Source organism: Giraffa tippelskirchi, chromosome 2, assembly GCF_054371585.1.
Source record: "Giraffa tippelskirchi isolate mGirTip1 chromosome 2, T2T-mGirTip1v1.2.pri, whole genome shotgun sequence".
Classification (NCBI taxonomy): domain Eukaryota; kingdom Metazoa; phylum Chordata; class Mammalia; order Artiodactyla; family Giraffidae; genus Giraffa; species Giraffa tippelskirchi.
This window is the reverse complement of record NC_137276.1, coordinates 156,257,764-156,282,812: the sequence shown is the minus strand read 5'-3', so window position 1 is coordinate 156,282,812 and position 25,049 is coordinate 156,257,764. Positions and strand designations below refer to the sequence as shown.

The following is a 25,049-nucleotide window of genomic DNA, read 5'->3' as shown; positions in this document are numbered from 1 at the left end:
CTTGTTCTCGCTGTCAAAATAATTCTGTATTAAACTTCTGGGATATGTGACTAATGTGCTTGGAACCTTTTGGAGCGACTGGTTTATTTATTTTAGGGAGGGGAGGGCTGCCGCTGCTGCTGGGGGTGGGGAGGGGGGGAGGGAGGGGAGGAAGAAGAGAAACGGAGGAGGAAAAAGGATGGGAAACCTTGAAGAGTGCCCAGGGTCTGCTCAGAGACCTCAGGTCAGCTCACAGGAGCCAGCCTTGCCACACTTCATCATCACAAACCGGACAAGGCCCAAGGCCAGGCAGGAAGAGGAAAGAAAAGACACAGAAAGACAGCCAGTGCACACTTCCCAGAGCGAAGGTTGCCTCACAGTTCCTAAAAAGACTTGGAAAATTAAAAAGTAAAAGCAAAAGAAAACACACACATGCACCAGAGCAATCCTATCACAGCTTTTCCTAAAACTCATAACCACTCTCTACTGCTTACAGTGGGGAAAAAAAAAATAATAAAAGCTCCAAACATACAATGGGGCTGAGGAGTGGGGAGGCAGGGTATACCACTTCTATGACTTGACACAAATGCCTCACCTCCACAGCTTGCCGCTCCCCATTTTTCTAGGTCTTCGCAGGCCTCTGCCGTTCCCTTTGTCTTGAAGACGCACGTCTAGCTTCCTTGTTCATTGAAGTTCTATCCATATTTCAAGACTTTCAACACCACACCCGTCAGTGAAGCCTTCCCCAGCAGCAGCAAACAGAACTCTCTGCCCTTGCTTGCATCATTGATCAGTTTACAGCCAGCCTCCAGCTGATTATCAGTTGACAACACACCAATCTACCCATTCCCTGACCCACCCTCCATCCCCAGAAACCAGTCTCCCCATAGCCCACACACACACACACACCTGAGCCCTTGCAGTCAGAAGTCCAATTTTCCTATCTCAGCCTCCTTTTTGCAAGTAGTTTGATATGTGCATACAACAAGCATTCAGTCAATGCAGGCCCATCACTGAAACGCCGTGCCTTCCACAGCAAAGCATCTTTAGCAGCAAACTCCAGAGACGAAAAAAAAAAAAAAAACAGCTAAAAACCTTCAGAAAAAGGAATTTGCTCATGTTAAACCTCTAGAGTCAGCACTTGAAAACTGCCCTGCTGCCTTCTCAATCCTGTTGTGTGGTCAGAGTCTCCTCTCCAGCCTTCAGTCAGAAAGGGGTAGAAGTTGGGAAAATGAAATGAGGAGGGCGGTGGCAGGAGGGGAAGCCCGAAGTGGAAAATAGACCAGGTAAATAAATCTAAACTGCATCATTTTCATCACTGTATATTGAAATTGTCTGCTTCCTTTGTGTTTTGTTTCAATTTTCCCCCAGCTTCTCACCTGTAATATGTTTAAAAAAAGGAAGAAGGAAAGAAGATGTTTGGAAGTGAGGAACAGGGATGGGACAGTGGCCGGGACAACGACTAAAGAAAGAGCCAGCTGGTCTACTTGCTGCTGGTTGGCCTGGCCAGGCCCCCCCTCTAAACTTTCTCTCCAGGGAGCCGTTTGGGAAAGAGAGCCTCAGAAAAGAGTTTTCACTTTCCTTCTCCAAACTCCACCTCCCTCCACCACCTCATTTTAAAAGTCAGTTCCAACCTCCTAAAGAGGGAAAGGAAAAGGGAGACCCAATTAGCTTCACATTTCATACCACTTAAGGAAAACCATTTCTTGGAGCGACTGCTTTACAGTTCAAACAATAACCTATACTCTCTCATCCTGTTTCCCTTGCATTTGCAGCTTTACTCTCATTCCTGTTTCCAGCTTGGAGGTGGTTCTTTGCCCTCAAAACCAGCCTCAACCTTCTCATTCAAAGTATCTCTTCTCTCTCTCTGTCTCTCTCCCTCTCTCTCACACACACAGCATTGTTCCAATTTTCTTAACTTTATTAGAAGGTAATAAAAATATCCACAAAGAGTAAGTCTTTATTCATTATTTATTCAATTTAAACATAGCTTAATAAGCACCCTGAGGCTTCTGCGGTGACAGTGGTGGTAAAGAACCCACCTGCCAATGCAGGAGACATAAGAGATGCAGGCTCAATCCCTGGGTCGGGAAGATCCTCTGGAGGAGGGCATGGCAACCCACTCCAGTTATTCTTGCCTGGAGAAATCACCATGGACAAAGGAGCCTGGCAGACTACAGTCCATGGGATCTCAAAGAGTCAGACACGACTAAAGTGACTTAGCACGCACCCATGCAATAAGCACCCTGCTCTCAAAGAGCTAATATCCTGGTAGGGGAGATCAAACTAGCTCATCAGAAAATGAAAACCAATATCAATGGCCATATGTCACAGCAGTGGCAAATGTGATGAACTTCCCCCCACTTGAGGAACCATTTAAACCTTCCTAGAAAATGCACCTGGCACACAATAGACACTCGATAAAAAATTTTGCTAAAGGGATGAAGAATATGTGAATGAGTGAAGAAAGAAATGGCTAAAGATACATTTGAGCCTGGCCTTAAAAGGATGATTAAGATTTGGACAGGCAGAAATGAGAGGGCTAGTGTGTTGAAGGTGAGGGTCACAGTTGCACAGAGGCGGAAAAGTGAGGGCACCATCTCACGTATGACCAGAAGTCTAGTGCAAAAGGGAAATGCTATCAGTGGAGGAACTGGTAAGGTATCCATTTAATAAACAAAGAAAGCACTCTCCATGTCATGAATTAGGACCTAATCACCGGTTCACCTTTACAAATCCTAACTCATTTACTCACCAGAACTTACTCCCATTTACACATGAGGGAGGTGAAACATAGATTCAATAATGTGCTGAGGTAAGAATGCTAATTGATGGTGGAACAGCCTGGCTGCCAAGGCAGGCTCTTAACCACTACATTATTAAAGCTCCATAGTATATCAGTGTCAAGGATAGATCACACAGGTTCAATTCTTGGTCAGGGAACTAGAGTCCACATGCTGCAACTAAGATCCGGCGCAGCCCAATAATCAAATAAGTATTTCCCTATGGCTGATTCATGTTGATGTTTGATAGAAACCAACACAATTCTGTAAAGCAATTATCTTCCAATTTAAAATAAAAAAAAACAATGAAAAAGAAAAAAAAAGGATAGGTCACAGAGGCCCTTAAATGTCAAACAGGAGTCCATGCTTTGTTCTGTATGAAAAAGGAAACAACTAAATGATTGGGGAATTAGAATAACAGGTCACATTGAGAGAAAATGAATAATCTGCATTCATGTATAAGACTTACTGGAGCTCACGAGTGAGTTACAGACTAAAATGAACCCATCCCAACAGCAATCCCTGCCCCTGCCCCAGCCAGTCACACTCATTCATCTGTTTCATTGTTAGGTACACAGTTTAACAGGATGCGCAGTCAGTTTTTTCTGTGTACACTCAGACCTTGAAATTTGACTGAAAAAGTCTGTTCCCATCTGGTTTCTGAACCCAGGGTTCCGCAGAGCCTGCCATGGAGGCTGCAGTCGGCAGTGCATTCACTGCTCTGGCCCATTCACTGCACTGGACCCCTTGGTCCAGCCTGAACACTCCGAGAGGCGGCCTTGTACATGCTCTTGAATAGTCACAAAAATAGCTCCTCAAAAGGACTCAGGAAAAAATCTGCGCTCTTTAGAACTGATGTGTTTTTCCTTTTCTCTTTCTACCCCTGCTTCCATGACTTAGTAAGGAGGTATCATTGACAAGGAGAAAGAGCACTGGACAGGAATTCAGGAGATGTGGGCTAAAGTGCCAGTTGCTGCTTTTCTTGTTTAAATGATCTTGGACAAGTTTCAGGCCTCAGTTTTTCTATCTGTAAAATGAGAGGTTGGTTCTCAACAACAGTGACTGTTCCTCTTTTTGTGCATGTGTGTGTGCACGTACATACATACATATATGTATGCGGTTATCAGGTGAGCAGGTTAGCAGGTTAACAGATGAAAGTACATTTTGGTTGAAATACAGTATTCTTTTAATCACAAATGCTTTAAAAATGTTATATAGAGTGAGCTGAGAACTAGATTGTGGAGGGTGAGTTCAGGTCAAAAAAGCTGGAGTCACATAGTCAGACTTCCACAAATAAAATGTCACTGTTACCTGTGAAGTGTGCGATTATAGGTGGTTTTCATTTTCTTTTTATACTTTTACACTCTAAATTTGCAACATGAGCATATATTACTTTTACCAGAAGAACTACTATTTTAATATTAATTTTATTATTACTTTTAATAATAAGCAGAATTATAATAGCAGGGAATATCAGGAGAATCCAGAAGCTCACTAAGAAGTGAGTGCAGTCTTTTAATTTTCATAAATGAAGACCAGAACAGAGACTCTCATCACTGCCTCTGTGCCCCCTGCCCACTCACTGACCCACCGCAGCACATGGGGCTTCTGGGTGTGTGGGCTTCGGCCTGGCTAAGCCAGAAGTGCAGGAGCGGCATCTCCACCTCTTGTTAATCCCTGCAGACAGCTCAATGCCAGCCCCATTCTAAATGCTGTCATGTGATATCACTCTTATGTGGAATCTGATTTTTAAAAACACAAATAAACTTATTTACAAAACAGAAAGAGACTTACAGATATGGAAGACAAACCAAAGGGGAAACATGGTGGGGAGGGATAAACCAGAAACTTGGGATGAACATACATACACACACTGCTAATATAAGACAGATCATCGACAAAGGACCTGCTGTATCGCACAGGGAAGTCTACTCAATATTCTGTGTAACTTATGTAAGAAAAGAATCTAAGAAAGAATATATGTATTAGGTATAACTGAGTCATTTTGCTATACACCTGAAACTAATACAACATTGTAAATCAACTATATCAATAAATTTTATTGATTTGTAAATCAACTAAATTGTTGTTCAACATTGTAAATCAATTAAATCAATAAAATTTAAGAGCTTTAAATAAAAAAATACATGCTTTGTCAATAAGCCCTCAATTAACAAAGACCTTGCTTAGAACTACTACAGGAAGAAGACTGACAATATCCAATTATATCTAAAGAATTTTTTAAATCTTGGAGCCACTAAAAAGGGAGGAGGGTCATTTTAAAAGACATGTAAACAACTGCCACCATAATAAGCCGGGCTCTTCTTTCACCGAGTTTAAACATGAGCCTTCCTCACCAGTGAGCCTGCAGGGGATATTCTGTAACTAGGTCACCAGAATTCACTCTATCACGGTGGACCTCTCCAAATGTTCACCAAAGCTACCAACATCTCATGAGATTAATTTTGGACAATGGCTGAGCTGAACTAAAAGTAACACACTTATTCAAAAAACTTTCAGGGAATGCTTCCAATATTCTTGGCACGGCAGGAGACACCAAAATTAAAAGACTGCCCCACCCTCCAGAAGCTTTCAGAAGGGGAAGAACTATACACACACATAAATAACGATAGCTCAAGGTACAATGTAGTAAATTCTAAAAGTGTTCCCACTCAGAGCAGTGCAGGGTTCGAGGAAAGAAAAGGTTATTTCCAGCCACCGGGATGAGGGACAGAGCTAATGTTCCAGCAGGACAAAAAGGGAACAAAGGCAGCGATCAGGCAGATCCTGGTCCAGGGTACAGTTCACCTGGCTGGAGCCCAGGGACAGGGAAGAGTGGCCTTGATTCTAGAGTGAAAGACTGGAGTCAGATGATGGAGACAACCCTAAGTTCCACGCTGAGAGTCTGGCTGTACTTCCACTAGAGAGAGATGAGGTCCTCTGTGTGCACAGTTATCTTCTCCACTGAAACCATTTCTTTTCAGTGTAGCAGTAAATTCAATCAGTAAACAAAAAGTTTACTTTTCAAAGATGGAGAAGGACAGGGAAGTATGGCGTGCTACAGTCCATGGGGTACCAAACTGAGCGACTGAACAACAACAACAACAGGCAAAAAGTCAAGAAACTATAAACATATCCAAGCCAGTGTAAATAAGCCACGATAGGCTCAGAAGGAAAATCATTGGAAGGTGAATACCCCACAACTAAAAAACACAACTCCTTCAACACTGAAAATCTGGTGAGAGCATTGGGAAGACAATGGATGAGGAGGGAAGGTGGCAAAGGCATGGCTCTGTCTTTTGGTTGCTCTTTTTTTCCAGTAGTTATGTATGGATGTGAGAGTTGGACTATAAAAGAAAGCTGAGCGCCGAAGAATTGATGCTTTTGAACTGTGGGAGAAGGCAATGGCAACCCACTCCAGTACTCTTGCCTGGAAAATCCCATGGATGGAGAAGCCTGGTAGGCTGCAGTCCGTGGGGTCGCTAAGAGTCGGACACGACTGAGCGACTTCACTTTCACTTTTCACTTTCATGCACTGGAGAAGGAAATGGCAACCCACTCCAGTATTCTTGCCTGGAGAATCCCAGGGACGGCGGAGCCTAGTGGGCTGCCGTCTATGGGGTCGCACAGAGTCGGACACGACTGAAGCAACTTAGCAGCAGCAGCAGTTGGAGAAGACTCTTTAGAGTCCCTTGGACTGCAAGGAGGCCAAACCAGTCCATCCTAAAGGAGATCAGTCCTGGGTGTTCATCGGAAGAAATGATGTTGAAGCTGAAACTCCCAATACTTTGGCCACCTGATGCGAAGAGCTGACTCATTGGAAAAGACCCTGATGCTGGGAAGGATTGGGGGCAGGAGGAGAAGGGGACTACAGAGGATGAGATGGCTGGATGGCATCACCGACTCGATGGACATGGGTTTGGGTGGACTTAGGGAGTTAGTGATGGACAGGGAGGCCTGGCATGCTGTGGTTCATGGGGTTGCAAAGAGTCGGACAAGACTGAGCGACTGAACTGAACTGAACTGAGTGATCCAATCCAAAGTGACTCATTCCTACGCCCTATGGCTGTCAATTTCAGAATCTGTGTCCATTCCTGTAACATCCTCTTCGAAGTCTTAAACTCCTCAAAAAGGCATGAATGCTTTGGGTGAGTAGATTCAAGCTCTCAATGGAATGATAACATCTTAAGACTTAGGGTTCACTTAAGTCAGAAGAAAATACACCACATCAACAAAAGAGTGAAGAAAAAGTTTTTCTACCCTTAAAGCATTGATTTGGTTGGATATTAGAATCCTCCACAGTACTAATTTTTTTTTTTCAAATGCTGATAGCCAGGGCCCTACCCCAGGCCATTTAAATCAGAATGTCTAGAGGGGGTACTCAGCATGGTTAGAATTAAAACCCCAGGTGATTTTAATGTACAGTGAGGATTGAGAGTCCATGCTAGAAGTTTGGACAAAATGCTCAAAGGAAAGCAAGGCAGTAAATAAATGAAAAGAACTGACTGGCTGTTCAGCTCAACAGCACAGTAATTATCAAGGCCCCCTTCCTTTAGTTGGAGAGTCCAGAGTAAACTCTTTATGGTAAGGGCAGGGGGTCAGCTTCCCCTGGGCCTGTCAGCAGATGGCTTGGGAGGGTCATCAGTATCTTCTATTCAACAAAGGTGTACCCGCTACATCAGAATACAAGTCAAGGACACCTGGGCAGCAGGTGCCAGCACTGGCTCATGCACAGTCCTTCCCCCACTGTAATAGGACAGGAGGAAGCAGGAACCTGCAGATGTCAGTTTCCAGCCTTCAGTCCCAGGGCAGTGTAGAAGTGGAAGTAGGGTACAGGCTTTGCAATTAGGTAAATGCTGACTTTGCCGCTTTCTTTGTGAGCTTAAGCGAGTCCTTTCATCTCTTTGAGTCTATGTTTCCTTATCTGTAGAGTGGGAATTAGACTGTAAGTGTAAATGTCTTTTTTTCTTCTAAGGTTAAGAATAATGTACGTTTGCAGCAACATGGATGGACCTAGAGATTATCATACTGAGTGAAGTAAGCCAGACAGAGAAAGACAAATGTCATATAATATTGCTTATATGTGTAATCTTATTTTTAAAAAATGACACAAATGAACTTGTTTACAAAACAGAAATAGACTCACAGACACAGAAAACAAGCTTATAGTTACCCAAGAGGAAAGGGGTAGGGGGCTATATTAGAAGTTTGGGATGAACATTTATACAGTACTAGGTGGCTCAGACAGTAAAGAATCTGCCTGCAATGCAGGAGACCTGGGTTCAGTCCCTGAATCGGGAAGATCCCCTGGAGAAGGGAATGGCTACCCCTCCAGTATTCTTGCTTGGGGAATTCCATGGACAGAGGAACCTGGCAGGCTACAGTCTACAGGGTCCCAAAGAGTTGGACATGACTGAGCAACTAACACAACAACAATATATAAGATAAATAACCCACAAGGACCTATACATACCACAGAGAACTATACTCAACTTTCTGTAATAACATATAAGGTAAAAGAATATGAGAAACAACATATATATATGTATGTATGTAAACACACACACACATATATATGTATAGCTGAATCACTTTGCTGTACACCTGAAACTAACACAACATTGTAAATCAACTATACTCCAATAAAAAATAAAATAAAAATACAGACAAAAAAAGAATGATGTGTGTACATAGTCTGGTATTTACTAGATGCTCACTAAATGACAATGAATGTTATTATTATCATTACTGAGCAAATAAAGTGACCTGAAATTATCTCCAAAACTGCATTTCATGATCACACCATGAACTGAAGACAAAAACAAGAAATCTATGTGGCAGACAACCAATTTCATCTCATAAACCAGAAAGAAGTATTATTTACACTTCCAGTGTCAACTAAAAACCAGCCTGCTTAAACCTAGAGGTAATTTATTTCCCTCAGTCATGGTGGTGGTGGTGGTGGCTAAGTCGCTAAGTCATGTCCAACTCTTGCGAACCCATGGACTGTAGCTCATCAGGATCCTTTGTCCATGGGATTGTCTAGGCAACAATACTGGAGTGGTTTGCCATTTCCTTCTCCAGGGGATCTTCCCCAACCCAGGGATCGAACCCAGGTCTCCTGCACTGCAGGCAGATTCTTTACCAAATGAGCTTACCAGGGAAGCCTCCTCAGCCATATCTGTCAGCAAATACAAACTGGCTTGGATTCCGACAGTCATTATGATTCGTCTTTCCTCTGTTCAGCCCTTATCACACAACAGAAAGACAAAGCTGAAAGGTCTGGAGAAGACATGACCATCAGGCTCACGGGGACACAAAGTATGTAAGGAGCACGTCTGTCCTCGAGAAGATGGTCAATCTTCATTAAACCTAGAAGTCACTGATTTCAGAACAGAACTAGAAACACACTCTGATTAAGTTTACTAACACTTCTTATTAGACAGGCTGTATGGAAATTAAATGCCTTACTCTGTGTAAGGAGCTGTGCCAGGAACAGCTCCAAAACCAGGACTAAAAGACAGGTGTGGGAGATGCCAAGCACTGGGACAGAGATAAGGTCAAATGTTCAGGCTCTCCTACCACCTGGCATCCTCAGACAACACATGCCCTTCACTTCTCTAAGCCATGGCTTCCCTCTCTTTAATGAGGGACTGACTTCCTTAAGGATCACTGAGAGAATTAATAGATGTCAATCATTGAAATCATTTGTAAACAAATTAATGGTAGATAAATGTGAGGAATCTGTTCCAATCTGACCTACATGCTGTCTCCCAGGACAAAAGCATAAAAATCTACCAATAGAAGATTTGTATCCATTACACACTTGGGTCAAACGCTAAATTGCTGAGTGTTAAAATCAATATTAAGCCAAAGCCAAGATGGAAATCTATTACCATCATCATCTAGATTTCCTTGATACAAGAATAAATACAAAATTTCTCTGTGTTTAAGACAATTTATCAGGGATTTGTTACACGATTGTGGAGATTTTCTGATCATGAAATGTTGAAGGTACAAAGTTGGCAATCTACTTGTAATTTGTCTTTAAAAAAAAACTAAACAATTCTTTTAGGACTTTTCTAGAAAGATTCATGGCCTTAAGTAAAATTAAATACTGAAACTTAAAAGTGAAAGAAAGAGAGTGAAGTTGCTCAGTCGTGTCCAACTCTTTGCGACCCAAGGACTGTAGCCTACCAGGCTCCTCCATCCATGGAATTTTCCAGGCGAGAGTACTGGAGTGGGTTGCCATTTCCTTCTCAGAGAATCTTCCCAACCCAGGGATCGAACCTGGGTCTCCCACATTGCAGGCAGACACTTTACCATCTGAGCCACCTGGGAAGCACTTAAAAGCAGTTTCTTCAAAATAGTCACTCTTTTTAATTATGAATTCATTCACTAACCAATTCTATAATGATAAGAATTATAATATAATTTAATCTCATAATAAAGCCTCTTAAAATTTATATTTTTATAAACATTTATTAGCTAAGAAAAAATACAATGTTCTTCCCAAAGGTATCTAGCTAATGTACTCTATTAACAAAGATTTCACAAATCTAATACTAGCATTTACTATCAACTTATTTCCCTAATTGCTTAACTATTTAAAAGTTCTTAATAGTTTCCACAATCACAGTTAAATATTGTTGTATTTTGCTCTTATAATATATACTTTAATATTTCAGTGGATTTGTAGAATTTCAGGGTATAAAACACCTTTAAAAGACTTTTGACTACAAATTACATGTAAAAGATTCACCTACATTTGAAAGTAACAATCTAGAAATTAATTTTATAGATATTAAGTGGAAAGTAATATCTGTATATAAACAACAAAACTGAAATACATGTTTGTTCATATTACAAATGGTTTTATGCTGATATAATAGCAACAAATGTTATGTTAGTTATTCACAAACTCAGATGCCCATAATGTTAATAAAGTCAACAACTGGCTATCTTATCATTCCAAGGGCTGAAGCAGAGAGCTAAGCCAAAGAGCATCTTTACAACAAATATTAAAGCAAAAAGCAAAGTTAGTGCATCCTTTAAGGCAAATGAGTTGCCTACTTCTAAAAGGGCACTTCTAGATTTTTAGTATCCTAACACAGAAACAGGACATGGGGCAAAAAAATTAGAATTTTCAATACATATGTATCAAAAGACTGCCACGAATCAGATACTATACTAAGATATCTAGAAGAACTCACAGTTCAGCACAGGAGACAAACATGTATACAACAACCATCACTGTGTTCATAGAGGTCTGGCACAGAGTGTGTATGGTACGGGGTGGGTCGTTAGGTAAACTTTCACCAAATAGGACTTTCAAGCCCCAAATGGAGGCTGCATGCCTCAAATTTATGAACAAGCTCAGAGAAACAGTGATGCTCTAGAATTACATGTCGGTTGGCAGGTTGGACAAGAACAGTGACAAATTTCATGGTTTTTCAGACACGGTTTTGAGTTTCATTTCCATGATGTGGGAAAGTAACATAAAATATCTGAGCCTCAGTTTCCTTATCTGTAAAATGGGGTAACATTATTTTGAGTGGGTGCTGGAAAGACTTATGAGGTATCTACTGGAAGTACCTAACAGAGTCCCCAGCTGGGTACAGCATTCTGCACACTTTTTGCTCCCTCCCTTCCCAGTATCATTTCACACATTCAGTACATGAGCTCAGACAAATGGTTCTATGACATGGTTCTTAGCCTTGTTGCTGAAACAACCAAGATGTTTCCACAACTCCATCAAGGCACAGGGAACTTTCCCAAGAAGCCAATAGAATAACACTTAAGTCACTCAAATGTTTTATAACCTCCCTGGCATGGAATGGGAGTGAGTTGGGATGCAAGAATTTATCTGTGTTTATCTAGCACTACACAAAGAAGACGAGGCTTCCCAGGTGGCGCAGTGGTCAAGAATCTGCCTGCCAGTGCAGGAGATTCAGGAAACATGAGTTTGATCCCTGGGTCAGGAAGATCCCCTGCAGGAGGAAACGGAAACCCATTCCAGTATTCTTGCCTGGAAAATTCCAAGGACAGAGGAGCCTGGTGGGCTACAGTCCATAGGGTCGCAGAGTCAAATGCGACTGAGCAAGCACAAACACACACAGAAGAGATAGACACCACACTGTGACTCACGAGTATGGCTGAGAAAGACAAAGCCTCCAGGGATCTAAATATTTAGGCATCAAGTTCTGTTAGAAGTCCTATTGGGAGGTTACACTCCAGGAACTCAACCCATTAACAGCTGCCCTGGGTGATTTATAATCTTTCAGCTATATATGCCACATCTTCAATGGGAGGAGAGGCAGTGAGGGAATTCTATCCACTGCGTTTGGTGGGCACAAGCTTTTTGGGGCCCCAGAGAGGAAGATGCTTGTGGAGCAGCAAATATTCTCCTTTAGATCCTCCAAACAGTTTCCTCCTATTCTTCCTTCCCTACACAATGTCTCTGACAACCAATCCCATTCCTAAAGCATCTGAGGCAGAACACAGAAATTGGCAAGCCAATTAATGCAAAGCTCTTGCTCCCAGGCATGCATGGAAGTGAAACTGAGTTGATCCTGAGCTGCCTCGTGGATGTGATTAATGCAATTTCCTCTCCATCCTACTACTGAAACTCTGATTCACTATTTTAAAAAAGGGGGGTGGGAGGCTCCAGGCCTAAAATGATGAGGACCAGATACAAAGTGTGCTGACCACAAAATACACTGAAGCCCTGTCTCATAATTGGCAGACACTTTCAATTCACCAGAGATAACACCTACTAAACTGGTGCAGTCTTACTGTACTGTCTACAGTGAAAATTAATTACTTGTATATTCAAAACAAGCACCAACATAATGTTGAAAATAAAGAAAGCACGCTAATAGCTCAGAATTCTGTGCTCCCAAAGAGCTCCTGTATTAAACCTAATATTTGACACCTCAGCCCCTGACTCATAAGATGCATGTGTACATGTGTGCATGCATGTTCACACAGGTACCTAAGTATACATTAATGGTTGATAAACCAACCAACCCAAAATAACCAGGGATCCGTTGTATGATCCCTGGTGGAGATGAGAGGTGCAGGGAAGATTGGACAAACTCCAAGAGACAGGTGGTCATCTTCCAGAGCAGCTGAAACTGGAGTACATCAGAGTGGTCTCTGATCAGAAAAACTATTCAAACCTAGAATACATGAGACAGAGAAAACCAACAGTGGTTTCCAGGATGAGTCTCAAGCTGAAATCGCAGAAGTGCAGAGCTCCTGAGCCCAGACATTTCCTTCTTAACTAGCTGTTTCTAGTTAAGGTGTCTAATATCTAGATTTAATACAGGGGCTCTTTGGGAGCTCAGAATTCTGAGCTATTAGTGTGCTTTATTTTCAACATTATGTTGATGCTCGTTTTGAATATACAAGTAATTAATTTTCACTGTAGAAAATTTGGAAAACACAGGAAAGTACAAGGAACAATTCTATGTGCCTATTCCTGGGTGACAAGCAGGAATGATTAAATCATTTATGTAATAATGATTCATGAATAAGCTTTATACCTCTACAGAAGAAAGAAAGTTATACACAAAATTCTTTGCAAATATGTTTATCTGATTGCTAGGACTAAGAAGAAAGAAACTGCCTCTTAAAACATATACTGTTGGAAGGGGAACCAAACCAGAAACACTGTAGCAAGGTCAATGAGAGTGGACAAGTTCAAGCTCAGAAATATTAAATGAACACCTAAGATACTCCAGGCCACTGTAGGTGTCTGCACCACAGTAATGAATGATGCCTTCACAGAATTTAACTTCTTCTTAAGCTAAATTCTTCTAATTTAGCAGGAAGCAATAAAACCAAGAAGTCATGGGGAATCCTGGTACCATATGATATAATATTGCAGCCCTAATACACTTGACTGTGCACATCTAAGTATTAAGCTATTAATAGGAGTAAAGTATTGGAAGGAAGGGGGCAGATATTTGTTCCTAGTTTAAAGAAATTTGACAAATTCATACTAAGAGCTCTGAGAAGCTGTACTGCAAAGAAATGTGTCTATATCTGCATAAGCTGGCATTTCTCAAATGTTTGACCACAAAAATGCCCCGTTTCATGGAATACCTATCCACAGATCAAAGAAGGCTAACATTTAGCATAACTCAGTTTGCAAAATACACATTAATGGCTGTGCCATCAATATTAAATTCTCATCAGATGAGTTCTTTTAAAAAAGATGGGAGAGATTATTATGTGTTCTATAAAAATTAACAAAAAACTTTTACACCTGTTCTTGAAGGTATGAAATTTATTTATTTGGATTTTTTCCTTCTCTAAAATTGAGGAAAATGAGACTTTGGTATATTTCTCAGCTTGCTGGAGAATTATGGAACTGTAAAGCCAGCCCCTCAAAACCCCAGGAACTCTGGGGATCCCTTCTCACCCCCTGTGGCTATGGGCTACAAGCAGAGGTGTCACTGAAACACGAGCAGTTGGCAGCGGAGGGCACAGTGAGCAGTCAGCATGTGGCCAGTGCTACAGGCAATAGACACAGAGGCACAGGTGTTCACAAAAAAAGTGTGCAGCCAACTTCTCATAATCTATTTCTGGGAGGAGGAGTGGTTACAGATCACTGAGAAGGAGAGAGCATAGATAAAGCCTAAACCCTCTTTTGTTTTAAACATCATTTCTGTTAAATACATTAGTCAATTTGACAAGAAAAATGGATGAGAGAAGTTGACTTATAAAAAGTCAAGCATTCTGTATTGAAAGTGAGAAGATTTAGGTTCTAATCTTGTCTCAACCTTCAGCCAGAATCTCTAAATTTTCCTCTAATCATCCTCTTCGCCATCATTCCCTCTCTTTCATATCTAGTCCTGGTATAAGTTAAAAAGTAACCATCAATCTCAAATCATAGAGACAAAGAGTTTAATTAAACAGTACTGGACGTTAGATAGTCATTTGGATAAAGATAAAATTAGAGCCATTCATCACATCATATATAAGAATAAACTGCACATGAATCAGACATCTAAATGTGAAAAGAGAAACTATACAGGAACTAGAAGATAACACGAGTAAACATGGTGTCAGGAACACTTTCTAACTATGATCAATGAACAGAAGTAATTTTTACAAAAGATTGTTAAATTTGTCTATATAAATGTAAAAGTCTTTTTTCATGACAAAGAAGACAAACACTGTAAACAAAGTCAAATAACAAATTGGGAGAAAATATTTATAATATATTTCATAAATTAAGGGCTAATTTACAGAGATTTCTTGAGAAAAAGAAAGCCCAAAATTCAAATTTAAAAAATGGGCAAATGATATGAACAGATAATTCATAAAAAATGGAATTTATAAAATTAACAAATGTGGTCTTTAAACACATGAAAAGATGTTCAGCTTCACTCATAATAAGACATATGCAAATTTAAACTAAACTGAGATGTCATTTCTCACCCATCACATTGGCAGCAATTCAAAAGCTTGACAATACACTCTGTGGCTGAGGATGCTGGTGGGCCCCCCGCCCAGGGAGAGTAATACGACACTAGGTACATAACAAAACATCTGCCCTTGACCCAGCATTCCCACTTCTAAGAATGCAGCCTGAAGATAAGCCTCCAGTGTTATGAAAATAAATATGCATAATATTATTCACTGCAGGAAACTGCTCTACCACCCAAGCATAGACGATCAGTTGTATAAAAGATAGAGAGACAGAGAGAGAAATAAGGCAGGAAAGAAAGGCATAAAGATGGGTAAAACCAGGAAGGAAAGAGAGAGAAGGGAGAAAAGAGAGACAGAAGGGCAGACAGAAGAAAAGAAAGAAGTTCTAAAGAAAGGAGGGAGGAAGAGAGAAAGAAAGAAGAAAAAGATTTTTTAAAAGCAAAGTACCTAAGAGCATATGTGTGTGTGCGTATTACCTTTTGTGTAAAAAAGAAAAAGAAATACAAGAGACACAAGAAAGATACCAAGAAAACAATGAGGCTGGTTGGGTAAGAGAGTGGAAGAAATATTGGAGCATACTTTTTTGTTTAGTTTTGACAACTGAAGCATGTTAATATTTTACATATTCAAAAGATAAAATTAAATCAACAAGACAAGGGTGAGAAGGAAGGAAACTAAAACCCGAAGTCAATTGAAACAACTGAATCCAAACACATTTCAAATGAACAACTCGATGACACTGAGGGGTTGGGGGAAAGAATCATAAAGAGAAAAGAACTAATCCAGGTAACTCCTAAATATAGTATTTGACAGTGTATCCTCAGTCCTGGACAGGGTTAAAGTTAGGGCAGAGGATCGCAAACAAACTCTGAACTCTTTTTAGCAGGTTTGTGTTGTGTCATGATGATAATAAAAATAAAATCATTATTATTATTTGTATATACATATGTGGATAGACATCCATATAGCACAGGTATGTATATATTTAAATGCTTTATGTATAGACGCATGTGCCTATATGCTTTTATGTGTAATATTTCCCAGCTCTGGCTATTGAATGGGCTTAGGACCAAAAGCACGACAGTACCCATAAGAACATGCAACACTCAAATATTGGCCCCAACACCATTCTCCACTGAAAAGAACCAAGACATAGTGAAGAAATAGTTGATTTTAGAGCTCAGACAGAGAAGATACAAGATTAAACTAGAATATCCTTTTATCCTAGCAGGTGAATAAGTGCTAACAGCAAAGATGGGGACGTATCACAAGGACACAGGAGCCAGCTTACAGGGACAATTTAATCATCACAACAATTACACACTACTATGAATTACACAAGATTTAAACAGATATATGGAGTCCATACCTATACTTGAAACAGAGAGACAGAAAGAGAAGAGAAGGAGTTTTACTTAGAAGAGAATGCAGAATGTTGCCTAATAAACATGAAAGAATCACTAATGATGCAAAAGCTTCACTTGGCAAACATAATAGTAAAGACTGGTTTCAATGAGAATTTTGAGAAAATTTTTGATGAGGAACAAAGTATCTCCTCATGGATTGCTTAATAATTGCAAAGCAAAAATGGTAACTATATAGTGGAAAAACTGAACTGTTGTTCAGGTGCTCAAAAACACCAGGTGCTCAAAAACACCATCAGGAGCCTCCTGAGGAGGACAGAACATCAACTACACAGTCTTGTAGCGGCTAATGCATAACTGAATTTTAACACAAAGAAACAGAGGACAAACCTGACGTGAGGAATATTATATTTCTCAAAAGAAGTCACTGTATTCTTCAAAAATGTCAATGCCATAAAAGAAGAAAAGCTATTGAAATGTTCCAGATTAGAAGAGATTAAAGAAACATGACAACTAAGTAAATGCACTACCTGATTCTAGGCTGGATTCTCTACTAGAGGAGAAAAAAGCTATCAAGTATATAACTGGCAAATTGACAAAACAGGAAGACAAAACAGTAGATTAAAATATTACATCAGGGTTATGTGTACTGAAACGGATAAGTATACTGTGAATATGAAGAGATGATCCTTATTATTAGGAAATACACACTGTACTTAGTCATAGGAGGCCATGATGTATCATGACATATGCAACCTCCTCTCAAGCACTGTAGAAAAAATACTATAAAAAATATATATGTAAATGCATGTGTGTGTATATATGTGTGTGTGTGTGTGTGTGTGTGTTTATATATGTACACACACATAAGAAGATAGAGAGGGGGAAAATGCAAATAGCATGAAATGTTAACGATACATGAAACTGATAAAAGCATATAGGTATTGTACCATTTGACTCAACAATTCCACTCCTGGATATCTTACTGAAGAAAACAAAAACACCAGCTCAAAAAGTTACATGCACTCCAGTGTTCATAGTAGCATTATTTACAATAGGCAAGATATGGATATCATTCACCTAATGATGAATGGATAAAGAAGATGTGGTACATGTATACAATAGAATACTACTCAGTCATAAAAAAATAAATGAAATTTTGCCATTTGAAACAACATGGATGAACCTGGAGGGTATTATGCTTAGTGAAATGAATCAGAGAGAAAAAATGTACTGTATGACATCACTTATATGTGGAATCAAAAAATAAAACATACTAGTGAATATAACAAAACAGAAACAGACACAGATAGATATAGAGAACAAACTAACAGTTACCAGTGGAGAAGGAGAAGTGGAAAGGGCAAGATACAGGTAGGGGATTAAGAGGCACAAACTACTATGTCTAAAATAAATAAGCTACATGAATATACTGTACAGTACAGGGAATAGAGCCAATATTTTAAATAACTATAAATTAAGTATAATCTTTAAAAACTGTGGATCGCTATGTTGTACACTTGTAACTTACACAATATTGTACAACTATACCTCAATAAGAACTAATTTTTTAAAAATTTAAAAGCATATGGGTATTGTTTCGACTATTCATTTTATGTTTGAAATCATTTACAAGAAAAAATTAAATAAAAATAACCATGGAGAAAAACAAGGGGGGGAATGTAGCAATTAAGAAGTAGCTCTCTGTGCAACTTAGAGGGGTAGAATGGGGTGGGAGGTGGGGGAAAGGTTCAAGAGGGAGGGGACATATGTATACCCATGGCTGATTCATGTTGATAGATGGCAGAAACCAACACAATATTGTAAAGTAAATAATATTTTTTAAAGTCGCTCTATTTTCTAACAGGATTTGAAAATAATTAATAAATTAAGCCCAAACTACCTCATTCCATGTAATATTTATGTGTCCGTATGTTTCATAGATACATAAAGAATTCTGCATATTTTAATTTCTTAACACAGAAAATTATCCTATAATTTCTTCTTCTAAAACTCCTGGAGTAAACAATTGCTAACACGCACAAGGCCACAGTGTCTATGTAACCAGGGCTATAATTACAAGATTTGTAGGTCAATTCAAGCCTCTGAAATTCCAGTTCACCACATTTGCAATCTGAGTACTATTTCCCTTCTAGAAAGAGCAAGTTTAGAGTTGGAAGATGAGCTATATCTAACATGATAATAGCTAGCATCAATTTTTTTAAATCTATCAGCACTGGCCTTTGAGGTTAACTATCACCAAACGCACAGGCTTGGGGGTGGTGGGGGGCAAGAAGCACTCTTTTGGTCAAAATATAGATTAGCCTACACGTGCTATCTTCCACTACACACCTGAACTTCCCAGGAGGAGGAAAAAATAGTGAATCAGGCCTTGATTTCCTCCTTGGATAAGTTTGAGAGGGGAAAAAAAAAAAGATACAAAGGTTAGACATTATGAGGTCAAGAACCATCAAACAAATAAAACTTGATGTTGAAACAGAAACAGGTAAAATATCTGGGAAGGCAACAGAACTCTCAGCTCTTTGATTCCAAAACAGCCTCAGCAGACTGAAAAAAAAAAAGATACATATATGCATATATATATATAATTAAAATTATACTGCAGCTGAATACTAGGTATTGTTCCTTTCCAAAAGCATTAAAATATAAAGGTCAGTTAGCTTAAATGGTATTTTATTGCACACACTTTAAAAAGACCTTGAACAATTAAAGCAATGAAATATATTCCTTGCTATCATTTTAAACGTTCTCAGAAGCATAAAAGAAGGCACATACACAAAAAATGTTAACCCCTTCTCTCCCTTTATTTCAACGCCTCGCAGAACTTATGAGCCTTTTCAGTAGAGTTTCCAGTGGTTTTATGTAGTTTGGGTGAAACTCTTGGTTATCCAGCAGTTTCACTTGGGTGTCAGGGTCGTGACCGCCCAGAAATATGGCCCATGGAGAGGGGTTATTACCACGATACCACCAAAGACACAAGTCAAAGATCAAGACTACATCAATGGGTCTCCCAGGAGATCTAAAATAAGACCAAAGTTCATTCAGGTGAGCAACTTAGGGACAGGGCATTTTTTTTCTTAATTCCTCCAGAGATTTTAATAGGGCAGGTGAGCTTGCAAACTACTCGACTGGAAGACTGCAAACTCCTCTGCAGCTCCTAAGCTCTAGGAAAACCTTCAACCATCTCCTTCCTGCCTTATAGGATCCTCAGATGGACCCTGACCGCATTCTATTATTTCTCTCCCTTGTTCAGTTTAGGAGAAGGCAATGGCATCCCACTCCAGTACTCTTGCCTGGAAAATCCCACGGACAGAGGAGCCTGGTAGGCTGCAGACCATGGGGTCGCTAAGAGTCGGAAACGACTGAGCGACTTCACTTTCCCTTTTCACGTTCATACATTGGAGAAGGAAATGGCAACCCACTCCAGTGTTCTTGCCTGGAGAATCCCAGGGACGGGGGAGCCTGGTGAGCTGCCGTCTATGGGGTCGCACAGAGTCAGACACGACTGAAGCGATTTAGCAGTAGCCGGTTCAGTTTCCGTAAAAATAAAATGGTGAAAATGACAAGCCATTTCCACCAGGCTAGAGGGGGAAAAGGTGATCGATTTTAAGGTGTTTTGCATATATGAGTATTAGTTTTTATCGATTTCCTTACATAATATGTAAAAGAGTTCCTTAACTTTTCAAAGGCATTGCTCTCCCACGGAACAGTCTATAAACTCTCTAAGCCTCTAAAAATACCCTCCACTGTTTTGTCTTTTTCCCCCCTCAAATCCCTGGAAACTAGTACCTCAGGCAGTGTACGTGATCACAGGATCATAGATCAGGGTCTTTCTAGAAGTTCTCTGGAAAGCCCCCCACTTTCATGCAGAAAAGAGGTCATTACCCCATTTCACAGATAGGTCAAATGAGGCTCAGAAAGATCAAGTGGCTTGAGTTTAGTCACACTCAGGTCCCCACACTCCACACCGACATGCCTCTCTGATTTCTGAAGGTCAGAAAGTCAGGCCTTTACATATAGGATGACTATAGTTCCTATTCTAACTTATCCAGGTGACAAAACAACCAGAGTCCCCTCACCAGGCCTTGTCCACTAACCTCTAGCAAAGGAAGCTGAGACTCAAAACCTCTCATCTGAGATCATAAAATGAAAGAAAAGCCTCAGATGTCAATAAATTGTTGTTTGCTGTAACTTGATGGATGAGTCAGGCTTCCCAGGTGGCGCTAGTGGTAAAGAACCTGCTCATCAATGCAGGAGACCCAAGGGACTAGGGTTCAATCCCTGGGTTGCAAAGATGCCCTGGAGAAGGGCATGGCAACCCACTCCAGTATTCTTGCCTGGAGAATCCCATGGACAAAGGAGCCTAGCAGGCTGCAGTCCATGGGGTCACAAAGATTCAGACATGACTGAAGCAACTCAGCATGCATGCATGCAATGGATTAGTAACTTTGAGCAACATATTCAGTGCAAGAGGGAAAGAAGACCCCATAGTTACATTTCAGAATATGAGCATGGGATGTGAGGAAGGGCAGAGAATGTTAACCACAAACAAATTAGTGCAAGGAAATGCAGGGTGCAAGGAAATGCAGGGTGCAAGGAAATGCAGGGTGTTTGCTTCCTAGAGGCACCTGTAAGTTACTGAGGCTGATGATTACACGCATTTATGGGTCATCATTCCACTTAAAGGTCAGAAAAATGAATAGATGCCTAGAAATATCTGTTACCAAAACTCTCAAGTACCATGAATTTTATGTAAATGGGAAAAAAAAAGTCATGGAGATCTTCTGAATCTCATTTTAGAGATCAAGAAATGACAAGGGATAAGGAAACTTACTCAGATGACTAAACGATTAAGCAGCAGATACAACAACACGCAAGGGGCACTCTCAGTCATTTCTCCTTTAGAAAATTCTCACATCATGGCATAATATTCTATGGTATTGGCCAATAATTGGAAAATTATGAATATATATTTCTACAATTACAGTCAAGAAATGGAAATCTTTCTGTTTCCCTAACACACTATGATTTCACGGACAAAGGAGAACAGTAAGGGTAGCTGGATATATTTACCATGATTTGATTTTTTTTTTTTTACTAAGCAGGGTACACGCAAAAGCAGAGTTGTTTTGACCTACAAAAAATGTGAGGTTTGGGGAAGGAAACAAGCTTTACTATTTGATTATCAAATTTATTTTGCCATCTTCATTGTATGGGAGGCATTAGCACACAGGCTGCATCAAAGGCTTGGTGGCCCAAGACCTCATTCTCGTGGCCCACTTTTTTGTCAGCTCAAGAGTGACAGGAAACAAGAATGGAAGGATCATACCAAAAGGATACATCAATTAACTGTGCATTGCAAAGACAGATAATAAGAAATTCAGAGACGAAAGAAGAGAGAAAGAAACCATTTCACAACATTTTGTCCACAAGTTTCTCAAGAGCCTCTCCAGACCCTGCCTTCTGCAATCCCAACCCATGTCCTCTGAGGTTTAAACTGCCCCCAAGGCGCAGTTTTTCTAGCAGCCTTCAACAGCAAAGGTGGGAGAGGATTGCCAATTTCTTGTGAATCCTGAAGATTTCCTTTATGAGTCATGGGAAACTGAAATAACTCGGGGGGCGGGGATGACTTTTTTGAAAGAAACAGTTTTAAAGCAGTTCCTACTAATTTGTTCTGCTGTGTGGTAAAAGTCTTGAACACAGGAAAAATTAAGTTTCTAGAGTTGATTCAAAAATGGGAATTTTTGTTAGGTTCTGTCAATTGTCACCGTGGCATTTCTTATTCGGATTTTTCTTACTGTCATTTTTTTGTTAAATTAATTATAGTTTGATCAGTGTAGGAGCTATTTTGAATCCATGGGACTTTCCTCACCAGATTGTTTTGGCATTTTAAAGTCACTCACATTCAGGGCCTAAACAATATGGCAAGTATCTCTTTTTCTCTCTCCTTTATACTCAAATTCTAAACAAAGGAACCATCTGTTCTCTCTCTGAAAACATCAGCCCTTGTTTTCATTTTTCTGTTAATAATAATGCTTTAAACTTATAGCATGTCTTTTTCCAACTTGCTTATTAAAGCATTTTGTAGATATTGCCTCACTTGTCTTCAACATCACCTCACCCCTGATTAACTGGAGGATAAAGGAAAACGTTTGCCAATTTTTAGTCAGATAAGTGATTATTGGCCGTTTGATGAGTTCTATACAAATGACCACAGGTGAGTCTCAGCAAGAACGTGGCCATCACCTAGCTCAGCTCTGACTCTTCCACGTGTAAAAGGGAGACGCAGAAAGGAGAAGTCACTCAGTGATCTATTTGTGTACTTGGTCCTCTACCACCAGCCACCCCCCCGCCCCCCCGCCCCGACTGTAAGCAGCCAAGGTGAGAACCGTGTCTTACACATTTTTGTGTCTCAGGTACCTGATGTGTAAAACGTGCTCATTTGAATATTTCTTGAATAAATGAAAATTTTGAGGGTAGTGCCACAGGTGGTTGCGGCAGAGCCGAGGTCGGAGCTCAGCTCACCCATCCTCTTACTCAGTGTGCTGTTAAAAATACACACCAAATAGACCCAAACGCAAAACAAATCAGAGACAATACCAAAGCGGGTGCGCGGGGTACATAAGATGCAGGCCTGTGTCTAGACTCAAGAAGCTGGTTGAACGAAGTCAGTAAGCATCATAGAGTTTGGCCAGGGGCTGTGCTCAAACATAACCCACGTTAAGGCTGACTCCCCAAATGCTCTGCGTTCCTTCTGTGCTCCGAGCAGTTGGGGATGTGGATGTAGTGGAACTAGCCCTTAGACATGACCCGACTGGAAGAAATGATGTGTCTTAATGACAAAGGACGGCATGTCTCTGTAACACCCCTGAGCCCAATAAGAAAGCACCCTCCACCCTGAGATTTCCCCGCATCACTCAGTGTAACCCGAGAGTGCTCAGTCTGGGAATCACGAAAGCCACCAGCCCAGAGTTTTCCAACAAGCAGAGAGGTCACTGAAATCAAAACCTTTTTTCCGTGTGCCTCACTGGAAATCTGCGACTCATTTGGCACATTTTTCTTCTTTTCAGAACGCCCCATTCCCCACTGCTACTCCTTGAAGCTAAAGGGAAAATAAATTGTTTCTAGAAAAGCAAGTTAACTGTGGGATTCTGTCATCCAAATGCCTTCTACACTAGTAATTCTAACAAATTCAGCAACTCCCTGAAGAGTCTTCAAAAATAGATTGTCTGTGTAGACGAGAAAGCTAGACGTCCAAGGAGAGAAGGAAAAATACCTTCTTTAAGAAAAAACAAAAGAAATCATATAGCCAAAGAGAATTCAAGTATATTATAACGCGGTCTCACATTAAATGAATTCGTTTCAGAAATGAACAGGGAAAAAATCAGTGACAAAATGCAAACAAATCGGCATACAGGAGCCTTCAAACAATTAGGATTTCTTTGAGGGGGGAGGTGAGTGGGCACAGTGGTGCAGAGGGGAGAGAAAGACACAGGAATAAGGATGGAGTCACTTCAACCCCCAACACACTGTGTCTGACACGGACACAGAGGCTGCGGGCGGTGTCTGGGATCGTCCAGCACATGGTGGGAAGCATTTATATCAAGCCGTGCAGTACCAGCAGGGGAATAAGACAGTGAGTACTTCAGAGCAGACAGCTGCAGAGAGGGCCCCTGCACAGAGCAGACACAGCAGGCTGAAAGCATTCGTATACCAACAGTCCTTCCCTCACTCACCACACTCGGCTTCTGGACGCCTTTCAGGGTCAAGGCTGTCCCCAGAGCCATTTATCATTTCTGCAGCCACTACCCATGCACTCGCTGTCAATACATTCCTGACAAGTCTGCCCTTTTCATACATATGGACCTTTCTGCTCTTAGGCTACCTCCAAAAATATCACCTTGGACTTTGCATACATCCCCGGTAATCCAGCATCTTGACGTTTTAACATTCAAAAGTGAAAAGAATAAAGGATCCACCAAATGATATTTAACTAGCTTTCATCTCCAAACCTAAGTTTTTCAGGGGATCATTTGGAAGGTGGTCATTGGGGAGGTCAGTTAAGCGTTCATCTGGTGTCTGAATAGGTGTCTGTCATGTCGGCAAAAACAGAAAAGACCTGAGCATGCAGTTCTCACAGACCTTGACAATCATGTCCTGCCAAAATCATGTCTGAGAAAAGAACCCCCAAGACAGCAGATGCTTCCTCTCACATGAGCAGCACTCCTGGCTAACCAATAAATACAATTTGACAGTGGTGATCGGTACTTTTTCAAATAAAAGTGTCTCTTAGAGGATGTTACTGGTTTGATATTCTTAACTACTCAGTTCAAGTTGGATAATCAGGAGCAAGGCTCTCAGTCATGCTGGATATCAGTGTCTCTTTTCCTACAAAATAAAGCAGCCCAGTCCAGTAAGCTGCAGACTTCCTCTGTCTCACAAATCCTGTGCCTCAGTGCCT

The 25,049-nt window shown here is 40.5% G+C and overlaps 1 protein-coding gene across 14 annotated transcripts in view; it reads right to left on the bottom strand.

Annotated features, from left to right (window-relative positions):
• LPP (LIM domain containing preferred translocation partner in lipoma) overlaps positions 1-25,049 on the bottom strand; it is a 728,299-nt gene that overhangs the window by 623,865 nt on the left and 79,385 nt on the right. The window contains exon 1 of one of the 14 annotated variants that reach the window (XM_081536629.1): positions 575-636. The exons of the other annotated variants lie outside the window; for them this stretch is intronic. The gene's annotated coding sequence lies outside the window, so the exon portion shown is untranslated. Of the gene's footprint in view, positions 1-574; positions 637-25,049 lie in introns of those variants that run through there. 14 annotated transcript variants of the gene reach the window in all.